Below are 6892 nucleotides of genomic sequence, written 5' to 3'. Positions count from 1 at the left end.
TGGTGGCTGTAGCTTCACCAAATGTAGTGTGGAGTCAGGGAGAGGGAGATGCCTACAACCTGTTCTTCTTTCTCAGGGTCACCTTGGCTGAAATAATAGTGTTTGGCTCATCCAGACAGCCCCATTATGGTAGTAGATCAGGAGGAAAGCGGGACAGGGGCTCCAGTGAGCTCAGAGAAAGTTGCCCCAGTGTCCAAAAGGAAATTGACTGATTGGCCTCCCACAGTTATTAATACTGAGGATTCCTCAGGTGTAATTAGGATGGGAGCTTGTATGGAGACCCCCGGGCACCTTCATTCCTGATTGTCCTTAGAGTCCAACCCCTGGGGCCTATGCCTCTGGGGGCAGTCTGTCCTCCAGTGTGGTCCTTTACAGACCGGAGAGGGAGCCAGGAATGGCTTAGATCCCTGAGGGCAAGCCTGCTTGAGATGCCCCTCCTTTCCACAGTAATTACAAGCCCATCCCTTTTTACCCGGGTCTCTCTGGGCATTTTCCCCCTCAGGCTGATTCATAGCAGTTTTCACAGCCATCCTCGGGCCTGAGTCTTTTCTTTGGTTCTTTTCTGTTTTTGCTTTTCCTCCTCATATTCTCTACCATAATATACCATCTGAGCCAGCTGCAACAGTTTTTCTAAAGACTGATTTGGTCCAAATGCCTGTTTTTGTAACTTACGGTAGATAGCTGGAGTTGACTGAGTGAGGAATTTACCTTTTAAGATTGTCTTTCCCTCCACACTTTCAGGAGAGATAGTAGTGAACTTTCAAAGGGCTTCCTGCAGTCTCTCTAGGAATCTGCCAAGAGCTTCCTTCTTTCCCTGTTCTATGTCAGTCAATTTAGCATAATTTAGAGGCTTAGCTTGAGCTATTGTAAGCCCTTCAAAAATGCAATTGACAAAGTGGGTCTGTTGCCATCTCCTTTGTCTTGGTGATAATCCCAGTCTGGCTCTGTTATGGGAACTGCTTGGCTCCTCATACGGAGAAGAGCTATTTCATGTTTGTTCTTTCCCCTTGCCTCACATTCAAGCCATTCATTTCCAAAAGTAGTAGCTTCCCCCAAAACTCAAGCTCTCGAGTCAGGACTCAGCATCTGTCCCAAGACATACATTACATCTCTCCAAGCAAGCTCATAAAATAAAGTTAGACTCTTAAAGGCTTCTATGGTCCTTTTTGGATCCTCTAGATAATCTCCCAGATCTCTTTTTATTTGTTGTACCTCTGGGTAAGAAAAGGGCTTGTGGATTTTTGTGGGTTGGTTATTTTTCCCAGTGAGGGCCTCCTGAAGATGCAGTAACTTGTGTGGCTGTTCCTCAGCCTCCCTAGCTATCCTTCACATATGTTCCCAGGGATAGATTGGAGAAAGCTGTCTTTTTTTTTTCCTCATCCTCATCCTGTGTCTCGTCTTCTGTCTCATCCTCTTCTTTGCTTTGTATTTTACCCTTAGTTTTGGTTGTCTGAGCCTTCTTTATTTTGACTGTTGAGTTCCTATTGAAACCAAAGTAGTCTGAGGCCATGTTGGAACTGGGGTTGTTTGAACCTTTATCCTGCCTGAGGCAACCCTTCCTAGAGGAATGCTTTGACCCTCAGCCTGCTCAATTGGGAGCCCCAGATACAGGGCAGAGTAAGAGAACAGGAGAGAGTCGAAGGCTTTACACCCAATTCTGTACCCATAGGACATAAGTCTGGCATGTCTCACAGAGAGAAAAAGAGTAACACATATGGCACTTCTACCCATTTCCCTTGCTTCCCACAAAACAGATCTAACTGTAAAACAGCATTGTAATTAAGGGACTCTTCAACCAGCCGTTGTTTGCCACCCTCCAATGGATATTGTGGCCATGCAGATTTGCAAAAGAAAGTCAGTTGTGTCTTCTTTAAACTCTGGGAATCAAACTTATCCCAGTTCTTTGGGAAACAATCCAAGGGTGTGGGTATGGAACTTTGAGTAGCTCCCATCTGTAAGAGAGAAAAAAGCAGCTTCCAGCACCCTTGCTTTTTTCCACTGGAGGTGTCCCTCCCTGCTCTAGATAGGGGTGGAGACAGACTTTCCAACCAAGCTTTCCTTCCCTGATCAGACTTAGTCTGTCCCTTACCGACACAGGCACCTTACTTGTTCCCTTCAGCCCTCCTTGCTCTATCATCGAGGCAGGGCAGAGATGCATCTGACGGCATCCCAAATTGACTTTTAGTTTCTTACCACCAAGACCTTTGGTTTGCCCTTTTCTTCTGTGTAGAGCAACAGACAAGCTACACCTCAGTTCAGATCAAGCAGACAGATCTTTGATTAGTCTGACACTCCCAAAGGAGTCATCCTCATCCTTCCTATTGATCCCTCTTGGCTTTCTCCTTTTATACTTCCAGTCTTCTCCTTCTGTTTACGCCTGGGGCAAAGTAGAGCTTGCACCCATCACCAATCAATGAAAAAGGAATGCAAATGGGCATATGCTCAACACCAATTGACAATTATAATTTATATAACAGCAAGTTGTGTTGCTTATGTCTTCCCATAATTCTATCTGTTATAATTACATGTAGAATATTCATGAGCCCTTAATGGGCTCTTAATTGCCTAACTGCCTAAGGTTACTTGGGGAAGCCCCTGTGGTCATTTTGTATCCACTGTGTGCCTAAGGCATATGGGCAGGAGTTGAAAAGTCTCTGGTTATTTTGTAGCATATCTGTGAGCTCTCCTGGGTGTGTCTGGGATGGAGTTTAGAGATCGGTTTACACCCTTTTCAGCCAGGACTCCCCTCATTGCTCATGTCTAACTTACTACCTAACAGAACAGAGAAAGGTTTATTATTCATACAAAGACATGGGTCGCTCATGCCCTAAGAACCCCAAAGTTACTAAAAGCCCCAGTCTGTTCCCTGGACTCTCCAGCTCATCTGCTAGCCCAAGGCTGGGTAAGCTGGAGAGCCTCCAGGAGAAGGCCTGAATCCACCTCTTACCTCACTCTTCACCTGATGGCCACCACACCAACGACCCTTGACCGCATCACTTCCCCAATGGTCCCTCATTGACAGTTATCAGCAGGCAGGACCCACTGTGGCACTGACCAATAGCTGAGCAGGACAACTAACCATTGCTCACTGACAGTTGGTTGCTTGTGGTCAGAGCCCACTGAGGCACCAAACAATGGCTGAGCAAGACCTGTTGCCTAGTAACAGGGTGCAGAATAATGAGGCCCAGCAATGGCACTTGCTAAGGGCTGTGCTCATTCTGCTCTGTTACAAGACTACGCAGTGGGGGAAAAAAGAGCCTCTTCAGTGAATGGCGTTAGGAAAACTGCACAGCAACATGCACAAGAATCACACTGGAATCCTTTGTCATACCATCTACAAAAGCAACCTCACAATGAATCAAATACTTCAATGTAAGACCTGAAGCCATAAAACTCCTAGAAGAAAACATAGGCAGTACACTCTTTGGCATCGTCTTAGCAATATTTTCTAGATCTGTACCCCCAAGCAAGGGGAACAAAAGCAGAACAAACCTATGAGACTCCATCCAACTGAAAAACTTTTCAATTGCAAAGGAAACCACTCACAAAATGAAAATGCAGCCTACTGGACATGAGAAAATATTTGCGAACAGTATATCTGAAAAGGGATTCATATCCAAAATAGATGAAGAATTCACACAACCGAACTTCCAAAAGCCCAATTAAAAATTGGGACTAAACATTTTTCCAAAGAGTATGTACAGATGGCCAAGAGACACGTGAAACTATCATCAATATCACCTATCATCTGGGAAATGCACATCATAAGAACAATGAGGTTATCACCTTACACTGACAGAAAATGACTATCATCCAAAACACAATAAATAAAAAACACTGGCCAGGATGTGTCGAACCCTCATGTGTTTTGTTGGGACTGTCCATTTGTACAGCTACTATGGAAAACCGTATACAGGTCTTCAAGAAATCAAGACTAGAACTACCATGTGATGCAGGCATTACCCTTGGGAGTATCTTTTTGATGAAACAAAACCAAGGAATCAAAAAGATATAAACATCTCTATGTTCGTGGCATTTTTATTGACAGTAACCATGACATGGAAGCCACCAAAATGCCCACTGATTGACAAATCAGTAAAGAACTTTTCATATATATACATACACACACACACACACAAAGGTATATGATTAAGCCACAAAAAATGAATGGGCCTAGAGGGTATCGTGTTAAGTGAGGTATGACAGAGAAAGAGAAATATCTTATGATGTCATTTATATGTAGAAACTAGAAAATAAAACAAGTGAACAAACATGTGACAAAAATGGACTCAGGTCCCAAGAACATGCTGATAGTTGTCAGAGGGGAGAGGGGTAGGGGCATGAGTGTAAAGGGTGAGAAAGACTGAGGGGTACTGAATTCCAGTTCTAAAATAAATGTCATGGGTATGTAATGTACAGACTAGGGAATAGAGTCCATGATACTGTAATAACATTACATGGTGATGAATGGTAACTATACGTATCTTGGGGATCATTTTGTAATGTATAGAAATATTAAATCACTATGTTGTATACCAGGAAATTAATATTGGGTTAGCCAAAAACTGTTCAGTTTTTCAGTAAGATGGCTTTAGTAGGGCTTGGTTGTCTTTAACTTCATTTGAAACGATTTTTTAAAATTGTATTTTGACAGCTGTCCTATCAGAATACATCTTAAAAAAAAAAAAACCTCACTCTCTGACACAAATCACAGCAAGATCCTCTATGTCCCAACTCCTAGAGTAATGGAAATAAAAACAGAACTAAACAAATAGGGCCTAATTAAATGTAAAAGCTTTTGCACAATGAAGGAAACTATAAGCAAGGGGAAAAGACAACCCACAGAATGGGAGAAAATAGCAAACAAAACAACTGATAAAGAAATAATCTCCAAAATATACAAGCAGCTCATCCAGCTCAATGCCAGAAAAACAAACAATCCAATCAAAAAGTGGGCAGAAGATCTAAACAGACATTTCTCCAAAGAAAACATCAGTTCAGTTCAGTTCAGTTTCTCAGTTGTGTCTGACTCTTTGCGACCCCATGGACTGCAGCACGCCAGGTTTCCCTGTCTATCACCAACTCCTGGAGTTCCTCAAACTCATGCCCATTGAGTCAGTGATGCCATCCAACCATCTTATCCTCTGTCATCCCCTTCACCTCCTGCCTTCAATCTTTCCCAAAATCAGTCTTTTCCAATGAGTCAGTTATTCGCATCAGGTGGCCAAAGTATTGGAGTTCCAGCTTCAGCATCAGTCCTTCCTGTGAATATTCAGGACTGATTTCCTTTAGGATTGACTGGTTGGATCTCCTTGCAGTCCAAGAGACCCTAAAGAGTCTTCTGCAACACCGCAGTTCAAAAGCATCAGTTGTCACTCAGCTTTATTTATAGTCCAACTCTCACATCCATACATGACTACTGGAAAAACCATAGGTTTGACTAGGTGGACCTTTGTTGGCAAAGTAATGTCTCTGCTTTTTAATATGCTGTTTAGGTTGGTCATAACTTTTCTACCAGGGAGTAAGCATCTTTTAATTTCATGGCTGCCGTCATCATCTGCAGTGATTTGGAGCCCCCCAAAATAAAGTCTGCCACTGTTTCCACTGTTCCCAATCTATTTGCCATGAAGTGATGGGACCAAACGCCATGATCTTAGTTTCCTGAATGTTGAGTTTTAAGCCAACTTTTTCACTCTCCTCTTTCACTTTCATCAAGAGGCTCTTTAGTTCTTCTTTGTTTTCTGCCATAAGGGTGGTGTCATCTGCATAACTGAGATGACATTATTGATATTTCTTCAGGTAATCTTGATTCCAGCTTGTGCTTCATCCAGCCTGGCATTTTGCATGATGTACTCTGCATATAAGTTAAATAAGCAGGGTGACAATACACAGCCTTGACTTACTCCTTTCTTGATTTGGAACCAGTCTGTTCCCTGCCCAGTTCTAACTGTTGCTTCTTGATCTGTATACAGATTTCTCAGGAGGCAGGTCAGGTGGTCTGGTATTCCCATCTCTTTCAGAATTTTCCACTGTTTGTTGTGATCCACATAGTCAAAGGCTTTGGTATAGTCAATAAAGCAAAAGCAGATGTTTTTCTGGAACTCTCTTGCTTTTTCCAAAGGCTTTTACCAAAAAGTCTGCAAATAATAAATGCTGGAGAGGGTATGGAGAAAAGGGAATCTTCTTACCCTGTTGATGGGAATGCCAACTGATACAAACACTATGGAGAACAGTAGGAGAGTCCTTAAAATCTTGGAATAGAATTATCATATCACCCAGCAATTCCACTACTGGGCATATACCCTGAAGAAGCCATAATTGAAAAAGACACATGTGCCCCAGTGTTCATTGCAGCACTATTTACAATAGCTAGGACATGGAAGCCATTTTGATGTCCATTAACAGATGAATGGTGGAGAAGGAAATGGCAACCCACTCCAGTATTCTTGCCTGGAGAATCCCAGGGACAGGGGAGCCTGGTGGGCTGCCGTCTATGGGGTCGCACAGAGTCGGACACGACTGAGGCGACTTAGTAGCAGCAGCAGCAGCAGATGAATGGATAAGGAAGTTGTGGTACATACACACAACAGAATATTACTCAGCTATAAAAGGAATGCATTTGAGTCAGTTCTAATGAGGTGGATGAACCTAGAGCCTATTATACGAGTGAAGTAAGTCAGAAAGAGAAAGACAAATACCATTATTAACACATGCATGTGGGATATAAAGAGTTGATACTGATGATCCTATGTACAAGACAGCAAAGGAGACACAGACATAAAGAACAGAGTCTGGACTCAGTGGGAGAAGAAAAGGGTGGGATGATTTGAGAGAATAGCATTGAAACATATACATTACCATATGTAAAAGAGATAGCCAGTGGGAGTTTGAT

Source organism: Giraffa tippelskirchi, chromosome X, assembly GCF_054371585.1.
Source record: "Giraffa tippelskirchi isolate mGirTip1 chromosome X, T2T-mGirTip1v1.2.pri, whole genome shotgun sequence".
Taxonomy (NCBI): Eukaryota; Metazoa; Chordata; class Mammalia; order Artiodactyla; family Giraffidae; genus Giraffa; species Giraffa tippelskirchi.
The sequence above is the reverse complement of the archived record's forward strand: the minus strand, read 5'-3'. Positions refer to the sequence as shown.